Here is a 12,207-nt window from a genome sequence, read left to right as displayed (position 1 = left end):
TATGTACATACATTTATAAAGAAGATAAATGTATATAAAAGTGTATATTAAACAATAAACATGTGTCTATAAGTCCGACTGTTTCTGTAGTTAGTAATCAATAATACAGTAATGCAATAAGAGTTCAAATAAGCTATAATAAATATTAAATGACTAATGTAACACAGGCTGCTTTATATACATGATGTAGGTGGATGTGTACAGTAGCCTATATGCATGTAAGTTTACAGTATAGTCAGTAAATAGAGCAGCTTAGGTTTATAAGTGAAATGTACATGTTACAGGAAAATAAACTATTGATAATATATAGTGTCATTTAATTGATGTTAAATCAGTTACGGCCCGTGGGAAGAAACTGTTCTTGTGTCTGGTTGTTTTGGCGTACAGAGTTCTGCAGCGCCTACCAAAATAAATGGATGACTGCAGCCCAACACACAAGGACCAGGAGAGGTTTGAGGCGCTCTGCAAAAATGCTTCTGGAGCGAGCTGCCCTGCCAAGATTGTGGAGACGTCTGGTATGCAAATTATGTGTTTTCACTCTTTTATTTTGTTATCACAAAACAGAAGAGGCAGATATAGCAATCTGATAGAATGATTAGGTTAGGGAACTGCTTACTCTTGTTATATCGTATAAATCATTTAGAAAGTTAGACCAAACAAATGATAAAATGACAAAATGTAGACCAAATATAAAACATATATTACACACTGAGCAGAAAGAGAAACATCTGTGCAGTGTAATGCAAACCAGTCCAAAAATAACCGCTAGAATTTATACTTTAAGAAACTTAAACTATCACATGTTTGAGAATGTTACAGAAGTGTAGATTCAGCTCTACTTTGTATTGTTTGTATTATAGTACCATGCATTCACGTTCATCAATGATATGCACACACAACGACATAAAAAACGTAAAGGTTTACATTGCATCCATGCCTCATCATATGGGACAACTGCGATATTCTTCTAATTAAAACAGCTGTTTGCTCTGGCTCGTTGCCTTTTATATTTGTGCATGATGTAATGTGTGTTCAGCTATAAAAAGTAAGTGTCTTCACAATTATGGCTAATTATATCTACTCGAGTTACGATTGGGCAGAGCTACGCTTGAAATAACTTGAGGTGCACCGTTGTTCATGCACCAATAAGAACGATAAAATATTTTATTTGTTTCACAGAGTAGTGGGAAGGTTTAATCAGCCGTAATAATTAAAAACGCCTGTGTGGGTTTACTAGTAGGTGTGAAGGGTGTTACATATGTGTCCTACTTAAATTATATAGCTGTGCATGTAATAGTAATCCGCCAAGGAGGTGTTGTTTTCAGTTTATTGGTGGAAGGTGTTGGGCCACGGAAGAATCCTTTTGGGGATCCAAATCACAGGTTGGATACACTAATTATACTTTATGGAAAAAGATCTGCGCTCTCCGAGTGTTTACCGAAAACGTCTTAATCCCCAGACTCCTTGAATTTTTCTTTTGCAATATTGGCCAACTCGCTTCTCAGATTACAAGCGCCAACATACCTCAGTCCAAACACGGAACTGTGTTGACGAACGACACTGTGATCCACTCCACTACTGCGAATGTTTCCCACACGCCCCACATTCATACTCATAACTGTCCATCAAAGTATTGACAAGAACTGTAATCACACTTCCTTCCAATATGGCTGAAAGTCTACACTGTAGCCCGTTTTCTGTTACATACTCTTCATATTTTCTCAAGCTTCCCATTACGTGGCCCAGATTGCTATCGCAGTCACCTCTAGTCAAGTTTATTTTCATAACCAACGCCACGCTACATACATGTAGCTGTAAGGCTGGTGACCTACAGTTCAGTGCACTCAAACACATCTTGGTGCCAAGTCTCTGCCTCAGGGTAATCCCTCACTGTCTCCTTTTTGACAGACGGATGAAACGTTTGATCTGATGCACCATGACAAAAACGTCTTTTGGCCGTGTTTCCATTGTACCAATCCAAAACATCTTTCTTTCTTTTTAAAATTTAAAACCTTGGCGAACCCTCATGTCCATGACGAGGTACAAGCATACATGTAAAATCTTCTTGCAGTTCTTTGTCCTGATAATGTTATTTAAATAGTTCTCAGCCTGCCTCTCTTAACAAGATGCATCCAAACACGTGTTGTCTTTCCTGTTAACAGAAATGGACATATTTAGTTTTGGCTGTTCAGTGAATGCATCACCAAACCTGTCCCCATACTTTGTTTTCGTTTGTTTCATTTGGTAATGTTGGGCGCCTCCCTTTCCGAGTCGGTTGTGGCATTTCATTTAAAGATGTGTGTGAAAAAGCAACGACTCCGAGCCACACGGCTTTTGGTTTTCTTTCTTTCTCCGCGGGTTGTTTCCTTCAGCTTCCTGCGACAGAGCCTTTGTGTGCCAAGAGGGGCTGCTTTAAAGACCTTATCAAAGGTTTAATAATGTTTGTTGTTTTATTGCTGGAATAACTGCATTGTTTAGGTGCCCTGCAAGGTATTCTGATCGCACCACTCCCACTGATTCTGAAATTCCCATTTCCAATGGCCGGTAGTCAGGGCCGCAGGGTTTAAACAGTAGTATTGTTCTCTTTTAAAAAGTGAGTGTGTGTGTGTGTGTGTGTGTGTGTGTGTATGTGTGTGTATGTGTGTGTGTGTGTCTCAGGTTGAGCGCTTGTCTGGCCCCACTTAGTCTCTTCAGGATGTTTTGTGTGTGTGTGCTTTGCAGCTTTATGAAACTAATTTCCTGGCGGGCTCTAAGGAAAACAGAGTATGTTGGGTAATAATACAGGAGACGTGAGAGAGCGACAGCACTATTGATATGAGGGGTGTGTGGCAGCGCTATGATGGATGTGTGTGTGTGTGTGTGTGTGTGTGTGTGTGTGTGTGTGTGTGTGTGTGTGTGTGTGTGTGTGAGGGAGAAAGGGAGACGGAGGGAAAGCTGGTGCAGTATGAAGAGAATGCTGATGTGGAGATAACTGCAGTCTGTAGGTGGCTGGGTCGTGCGTGTCAGGAAGGGTGGTACTGTATTGGGGGGAGGGCAGGTTAAAAACACCAATAGGTCTTTTTGTTAACACTCCTATGAAAACACAGCGGGTCAGAGAGTAGATAACGTTTAGTGTGACCAGTGGCCTCCATTAATCAAATGTCTGGTTCCTGAAGTGAAAGTTGTGGAGGAGATGGCTGTCTACGCTACAGGTTACACATTCTATGATTATAATAATCCTTCCCCAGCTGATTACTTGCATTTAGACAATTCATTTGTGTATTTCAAGTATGTAAATTAGGCCTGATGATGTGCTCATTTGCATACATTTCCACAACATAAATGTAAACATAAAAGTCAAGTTTTATGTCATGTTTTTAGGGATAAAATGTCAAATAAATCAGAATATAGATGTATGAATACAGTAATAGCAATGTCCCTCATGCCACACACACTCTATCCCGGTTCCAGATTATGTTCAATTAGCGTATTAAGGTGGATGTTCTGCGCGCTGCCCATGCGCGGCGTACTCTTAAGTTACCCACATTCTTATCCCCTCTGCTGGGGAAGGAAACTTAACATTCTTTGCATACACTGTCCCTTTGTGCACCAAATCACAAGGGAATTTGCATGACTTGAACTGCATCTTTATGAACCTTCTTTATTTGTCCCTCAATTTCCTCCTGATATCGATTTGTGTTGTAAGAAAGACTCGTTCTCATGTCTCAAGTTGTTGCGTGTGAGAAGTTACAGGAGTTCCTTTGTGTTTTTCATGTGGCATTCACTTTGGTGTCACAGAGCTGCGTCAACTGCATGGTTCTGGTTTATGCTGATACCCATTCCAACATCAGCAAGACATTAAGTAAGATTTCATATAAACTGAACGCGCACGTACCATGTCAACATTGCAATCCTTCTTTCAACCCTCACAGTCAATATGGATTCACACGGGACTCTTTTATTATTTATGGAGCATGGAAGGAGAGAGACAGATACGGGGAAAGTATAGGAGGGAGGATGACAATTTTATCTTCATAAGCCTGGCAGCTCTGTCTGTAAAACGTTCACCCGTCATCTTAATAAACCTGTGAAACGCCAGAATGTCTGGATCGTATAAATTAATGATGTATTGGCAAAAGGTATACCGGCGAGACTCGGGAGGCTAAGGGCCTTATATCTTTAACTGTCTATTTAATGTACAGTGTGTGTGCATCCAGTGACAGCCGTATTTCACAAGGGGAAACCCCCTTGATGCTTTACAGTTCATGTTGCACTTTTAGTTTCCTAGCCTCTGTCGTTGCAAAAGATATTGTTTGAGACCTCACAGTTTGAACGCTCGTCATTTCTAATTTGACTTTTTGTAACTGTAAAGGTAAAACATCTTCACTTTAAAGTCACTACGTTAGTGGTTAAAGTTTGACAAACCCCAGAAGAAGAATGACTTCCACTGTAATCTGGTATTTAATCAGCCTGATCAGGGAAATGATTCAGTTTCACTATCTACTCGTATCTTAGAAAACTGTAAAATGCTTTTATTTAAAGCATACTTTGACATGTGCATGTGCCCCAATTTTGAAAAACAATTTAAAACCATGGCACCAATGGGGCTTGGGCAGTTAAACAACACATGACATTGTAAAAACAAATGGCATTGTTACAGTGTGTGTCTGTAAGGCAGACCTTAATGGACAGCTGTGGAGGAGGGTGACAAATTGGACAAGTCTGGTAACCAATTAACATTAATCAGAAGCATGGCCCTGCAGCTTCTCCACCAAGTGGAACTAGCTGACATTAACAGCTTCTCTGCCAGGTAAGCTAGTTGTGATTTTAAGGCTAAAACACTTAATTACTATCTTAAAATGTTTAAGTTGGCCTCAAAACTATTTAATACCTTAAATCTTTATTAAATACAACCAAAATACAGAGAGACGCTATGCTAACAAGCTAATGCAGCTCAAAACTGATTGTGGAGCTAACGGAATCAGCTAGCTAACGGCTAGCTAAAAGAGTGCTAGCTAAAAGAGTGCTAGCTAAAAGATCATGGGCGGTTATTCTGTAAAAACAAATGCAGATGTTACACCACTGGTCTGATTTTGCTGGTATGACGCCTTGTGTTGCTGCTGCCTGTATCAGTGCTGTTGTAAATTGAGACCCTCAGTCAGCGGGGGAGACCACTGGAGAAATGCATCAGGGTGGGTCTCGGTGCAGGAATTTCAGTGGCCCACTACCTCCTCTTTAACAGCAGGAATTTAAGAGGTAATTTGTAAGAGAGGCTCAGGATGTCATTCATGGCCTTCTCTGTCTGACCTCATTGACTTAGGTCAAAGTGCATCACCTGCGTCTGCTGCATCTGAGACAAAAGTATGTGGAGTTGTAGCTTTGCATTAGGAGGATAACACGTTAGAGCGCCGACTGAGCAGGGCTGCTAGTTTTAAAAAAGAGTTGAGGTTAAAGAGTTCTGGATTCATTCACAACATCTGCTGCGATCTGGAAACTAACCGCGTGATTTCAGCCTTTATCTATCGTCTTGCTTTGTGAGGAGAAGTGAAGCACTTGCAGATGCCTTTTCAACTATTCACACCCACACAGCGACGCAGCTCAGAACACGCTGACGTTGTGTAGATCACTGGACTCATGTCCGTGGCGTCGGTCCAGAGAAACGCAGCTGCCGGTTCTTTCTCCGAGATATTTCAGAATCTGATCGTGGACGATTGAGTTTGACAGCGAGACGTGTGAACACTTTAGGCCTCCAAACCTACTCTCCATCTCTGCTTCTCTTTGTGTTCTTCTTTTGAGGCCATTTGATTTTAATCTTTAAACGCAGAGTGAAGTCTTTAGCAAACAAATCGGGAGATTTAACACGAGGAAGTTGAAGTTTTGAATAAAAACAAATACCACCATGTCTCAATTAAAGGTTTCGTTTAGAAGTAAACACGCATCCGATCCAGCACACACAGCTGCTACAGCACGACTGAAAGCTAATGTTAGCCAGCGTTGGCTAACATTAAGAACGGACATTGCTGACTCATTCTGACTCTTCTCTTCTTGTGTTTCTGTTACATTGGTGAAAGAAGTAGATATTTTAGATGCAATACCACCGTGTAGATTTACTCTGTTACAAGTAAAAGTCCTGAAATTAAAGTAAAGTATAGGAATCAAAATGTACTCAAAGAAAAGTAAAAGTATTATTAAGAAAAAATCCATATCATTGCATTTTGTGTATAATGTTGCAGCTAATTTATCTGATTTAATGCTTAATCTATAACTTTTTATATTAAATATTCAGAATCTGCAACTGAAGTTGTAGTGTAATAGAAGTCTTTAATAAAAACCTGCCCTTGAACATGTATAGTACAACTGTCATCCCAACACATTCTGTGGAGCTTAACGTCACCAATACACAGTTTGCAAGTTAAAATCAGAAAAACAACCCGGGGCTCAAAGGGTTAAGACCTTCATGTGGGAGATATGATGTTATATTAATGATGGATTACTTACTGAACCGGAGTAAAGCCAATTGACAACACATTGAATGGACATTGTGTGCTTCACAAGTCAAAACAAAAAGGGCCAGAATGTTACCCTTTTTATGATGATATTTATTGGTTTGTTTATTCGATTTCCTCTTCAATGCTCTCCCTGTTGAGGTGCAGCAGTTGTGATGTTTGGTAAAGTAAAACCAAACATTCCTTATTAATAATTTCACTCACGCATCCATTTTACACGGGATAAAAATGAAAGAATCGGCCAAAAGCTCAATTCTGTCTGTGAGCTCAGTATTATCAGGAGACCACTGGCGTGACACAATTATGTTTGGAAATTTGTTCTCGACAAAGTGCACGGTGGATTAAAACAATGTCAAATATTACTGATCTCTCTGTATCACAAAGATTACTAGATGTCCCAAGATAATGAAATTCCTGCAAGACACGAAAAGACCAACTGATCAAAAACACATTTATTATTTTAATGGCTTGGGGGAGTGTTGTAGGTTTAGTAACACATAATGTACACGTGTTAGTGCGTGATCATGGTGCCAAATTTTAAAGTTGAGACGGCGTCTGTAATAGATCACAGCTGCTGCCTCTCAGTTTGGGCATTACTGGGAGAAATATTATATCCTTTACTTAAGTCAAATTAGCAACAACACACGGACAATAATCCATTACAAGTAAAAGTCCTGCATTAAAAACCTTAAGAATGTACTACCGAGTGGGAAAAGTACTAAAAACTTTCCCTGTTGCATTAACTGTAGATGTTAAAGGTTGTTGTAATTTAAACTCATTTGTTATACTGTTGGTTTAATCAGGAGAATATGTTTATATAACAGATGACATGAGGTAATAAAGTGTTTGACGCTTTCCAGGAGATTTGTAATGGAGGGGCGTCAGCGATATAAATCCCCCTCATGGAGACTCTGGCTGATTCTGCTCATGACGCTGATGAATCTGCAAAGACTGACTGTGTTGGGGGGGGGGGGTGACATGTCATGCAAACTTTATCTGTGCATGAAATGACACAAAGCTGCATTATCTAATCAAAGGCGCGATGGCCAGAAGAACTTTACGTGTGTGTTCCTTTAAGAAAATGACAAGATTTGTATTGAACAATAGCTACATTCATAGACAGTGTTTTGAAAGAGTGGTGTGTATGTGTGTCAAATTTAGTGCCGGAAAAGTATTGAACAGCTGCATTGCAAGTATAGTTATGGTGAGGAGGAATCCTAAACATTAGGCACAAGTGGAGCTGCTTAGTGTCCAGTGATGCACATCTCTGGTGTTGGAGCCTTGACGTGCACCTTGAAGGGTTTAAAATTGCATTTGTGACATGTGTTCCTACTCATTGTGCATGTGAGTTCTTATATTTCTATTTGCATGTGATCCAAAGTGTGGACAATGTGGCCGTCCTCGTTGAGTACATTTGTACAAACCATCTCAAGCGTATTCCAGAGTCTGCGTTTCCAGAAGGCTTGAAGGCCTGTCTTGCATTTTCCCCTTTTTCTTGTTTGCCGCACTTCATAAGTTATCCACGCACGTTGTTTTTTTTTCGTTCGGTCACGCTCGCACAATAACCGCCACCAGGAACACGTTGCAGCCAGCGGAGCGATGTAAAGAAATCTGCTCCTGATGAGTTGACTCGTCAATCCATCACAATGTCAGCGGCACGATTTGCTAAACGGCCCAAATGTGCAGCCGCCAGTAACTCTTATTAGCCATTTTCACTATAGAGCAAACAATAAATGTCATAAACACAGCTGCGTGTTGGAGCTCGTGTGGAAGCAAACATAATCTCATTGGTTCAGTTGCAGTCGAACTATTTTTGGAGGATTAAAATTGGCTAATGTGGAAAGGCCAAGCAGGAACTGATTAAATTATAAAAAGAATATAACAGTGAGCCCTTCTTGTTCTTTTTATATGTGTGCTATTTGTTGTGTTAGGTCAGGAAACAAGTTTACTTAATATAGACGGGAACGCACCATTTACAATTGGGAATAAGACCAGTTAGCTCGTCTTACTTTCACTGCAGAGCTGAAAGTACAATCTGCTACCAAACAATTGTTGATTTGAAAGGTTTTTGAGCTCCAGTGGGACGACGTTACTCAGCACTAGCCGATGGTATGTGCCAACACAGACGAGGAACAAGAAGGATGCAAACATGCATGTAGACGAGTGAAATGTAAAGTATTATAGACCTACCACGAGTATCCAACGGGTGGCTGGTTGGGAGCGTGTTTCCAGCCACTAACGAAAAGAAACTATTGCTTTTGGACAACCAGCCTGTCAAACTCAAACTGGGCCCGTGATGTATTGCCCTTGGAAATATATAATTACGTTCAACAAGCTGCACCGTTTCCAAACCTTATAAACGCAGCGTGGATCTTGGGAGCTCAGGACGGAGCTGGAAGCTGGAAGTCTCGGTGCTGATTTATATGCATATGATTCACAGTATCTTCCCGCAGCTCTCATGGAGATCAAATGATGGACCGTGTGTCCGACTCGCAGCCTGGCAACATCTAGTGGTACAAACTGTGGAAATGGAAAACCCCAGAGCCACACAGCTGACCTGGTCACACGGAGAAATGAGCATTTTAAATAAATATGAAACATGGGAATTATTCAATAACACAAAGGAACTGCCAAGTTCAACAGTATTGGTCTGTGGTCTCGTATTGGATTCACTAACTTAGTTTCAAATGTCAGTACCCACACACACACACACACACACACACTTACTCACATTTATAAAATGACGTCCTAGTTGTTTTGCTGATCTTATTTTAATTGGCTAATTAGTTGTTTTCCTTTACGACCTGCATGTTTCAGAGCAGCACTGTTCACTTAAATCTGATCTCCATGGCTACATGCTTGGAGTTTGCGCTGCACAGTTGCACAGCGGTTGGCATTAAAAGGTTCTGGGTTTGGACCCGACCGGCTGACAAATGTGTCTTCCTGTTTCCATGAGAGTCGGAGACTCTGAACTCCAGCACACTGAAATCTGAACTAAAACCGTGAGAGATGTGAAAGTCTTTGTGGCATTTGTTATACATAGTCCTATAAACTGATCTCTGCATGTGAAGGCAGAATCTGAGCGTCAACCGAGTCGTATTGACAAAGCAACGTTGGCTGGTTTCCGTTGCGTGCAGGTAAAGCGTCAGCGTGGAGAGCAGAGGAGGCTGAACGCGTTGCAGCATTTGATTTAAATGTCTCCAATTACGCAGATGATTTGGGATGACACACTTTATGTGTTTAAAGTGAAACACTTAAGCGGCAGCATGTGTACGCGTGGCTTCTTTATTTGCTATCAAACTTAAAGTGTCGTCAGTGCTTGGAGATGAGGAAACTCACTCTGCGGGGGCTACAAATGAAAAGCATTTCAACTTGAGTGCAACTTAATTAAGTGAGCAGCTGGACGCAGGACTCCAGTTCCCTGCAAGAAATCTTGAATGAGAATATCTTTGGGATAAATTCCAACAGAACTCGTGCCAAACAGTGATTATTGTTTTTATAGAGTCAGGAGTCAACTGCAGACTTGGTCAACAACAAGTTCTAGCTAACATTTGTCCTCCTACTTGTGGATGTGTTGGCAGTTCCACCAAAGAGTGAAGTTCATCTTTTAACAATTTCAACTATTATTTCACAAAAAAGAGCAAAGATTGGAGAAAAATCCCCCAAAACTTTCCTTTCCTTTGTTTCTTTTCTTTCCACATTTCTCATTTTGTGACCCCTCAGATGAATCTTGTGACTCACCAGAAGGGTCCCAGCCCTCAGGTTGGGCACCACTGATTTAGATAACATATGTTTGTAGCATTTAAATGACTGTGTGAAGGTCGTAAATACGTGTTGGTCACAAGTCACAACTGGTTTCAGCTGAAGGATGTCCTCTTCCCCCGCTACGTCACCGAACTGTAAATCTCCACATACACGGGGAAAGTTCAAAGATTTGTTTATTTTCTTAGCAACAATGTGCCAAACATGTTCACAGCTACAAAACTGTCCAGTACAAACAAACACATTCAATGCAAAAGTTTTCCCAGCTGGCCCGGGGATTTACGCAGTTGTAATACGAGTGTGTACATTGCATCATCATCATCATCATCATCATCACATCATCATCATCATCATCATCGCTGGACCTGTTTCGGTGATCTGTTGATTTTGGTCGGAGTGCAAGAAAAAAAAAGGGCGGTATGATTGTTGTAGTGTACCCTGGATAATAAACTGACTTAGCTCAAGGTTAGAGGGAGGGCCGGCGTGGTGTGTGTGACGTGATGGAGCGTTGGCGGGCCGAGAGAAAGCCCGACAGAAACGTGACCAGGTGCCACCCGACGACAGGAAGCAGCGAAAACAGCAATCAAACAAAATGAAATTTGCCTTCAATTTACAAACCTTATACTACAACGTAACCTTACATATATACACGTGTGTGTGTGTGTGTGTGTGTGTGTGTGTGTGTGTGTGTGTGTGTGAACCACAGTGCCAGAAGGAAAGTGTATTAAAAGTGTGTGTGAATCCTTTTCTCTCCGGGAAAACAAATGTAAAGGTACGCAAACAAAGAAATATATGTGTACATTAGTTTGACTTCATTTTATGAATTGTCCGTATGAACAATCATCGTGCACACACACACACACACACACACACTCACTCCCTGCATGCCTCCGTCTGATCACTGACAACTACCAGATGGCACAGGGAGGAGAGACACTGGATGATGTGTGTCTGCGGAGTGTAGGCTCGCCTGAATGTTGTGTGAGGTGATGTGTGTATCTCCTTTTTCTTATTTATGTGTGTACATGTGCGTGCCAGAGAAAAGGCGTTTGGGGCTGATTCTGTGCTAGTCGGTGCATGGTTTATGTCTAAATATCCTCTCGCTACTTCCAAATCTTTCTTTATGTGCGTCTGTGTCTTATTACGAAATCTGCTCTGTGTTTTCCTCAAATGTACCTTTTTTCTGTGTTCGCTTGCTGAACTGTTTTGCAGTGGAACTTGTGTGTGTGTGTGTGTGTGTGTGTGTGTGTGTGTGTGTGTCAGTGTGTTTCCAGAGGCCTGTATACGAAGCAGGATTTGGGGTTAGCTTAAGGGCTAACCCTGCTGGGTTTTCAGTCCGACGATGGAGGTTTCGTAAAACAATTACACAAATACGCAGACGTTCTAGGCTATACAAAGTCATAATCAAGGCAACACAGTTCAAAGGAAGAAAAATCTCCGACTGTGAAGGTTCAGATGTTGCTTAGATGTGTTTTTACGGCCTGTAGGACAATACTTCAGACTTTTTAGAAGAATACATCAAAGCAACGTCTTCATTTAATGGCACACACGGATGTAATGGTAGCGAGATCAACTCGTCAGGGTCAACAAAGATATCCTGGATATGTGGAGCTCTCTTCAGTACAGGCCTCGGGGGGGGGGACTGGCAGCCATATTGGATGATTGGATATGTTGGTGTGTCTGTACAAATTGACCTGAACAGTTTCAGCATTAGTACACACAATTACTTTTATTTTCTTGTCAGAAGCTCATTTGATCTGGTAGGTCACATCTGATCAGTGGCTCGTGGTTAGTCCTCCTTTAATTCTTTGTTCTTTAATGTTAATCTTTTCTCTGCTGAAGTAAGGAGAGTCTGTACCGTCAATTCTCCAGCGGAGCTTTTCATCTTTTGCAGGACAAAACATAAAATGAATGAATGAAAACTGCTGAATCTTTCTAGATGTTTTGATGAAATGAAAAG

At 41.1% G+C, this 12,207-nt stretch overlaps 1 protein-coding gene across 1 annotated transcript in view; it reads right to left on the bottom strand.

Annotated features, from left to right (window-relative positions):
• Window positions 1–10,406: 10,406 nt before the first annotated feature.
• The window catches only part of tnfsf10l (TNF superfamily member 10, like), a 46,364-nt gene continuing 44,563 nt past the window's right edge, over window positions 10,407–12,207 (bottom strand). Inside the window, exon 7 of the mRNA XM_029455278.1 lies at window positions 10,407–12,207. This exon is cut by the window's right edge and continues 1,396 nt beyond it. The gene's annotated coding sequence lies outside the window, so the exon portion shown is untranslated.

The sequence above is a fragment of the Cottoperca gobio genome, chromosome 18 (assembly GCF_900634415.1).
Source record: "Cottoperca gobio chromosome 18, fCotGob3.1, whole genome shotgun sequence".
NCBI lineage: Eukaryota > Metazoa > Chordata > Actinopteri > Perciformes > Bovichtidae > Cottoperca > Cottoperca gobio.
The sequence above is the reverse complement of the archived record's forward strand: the minus strand, read 5'-3'. Positions and strand labels throughout refer to the sequence as shown.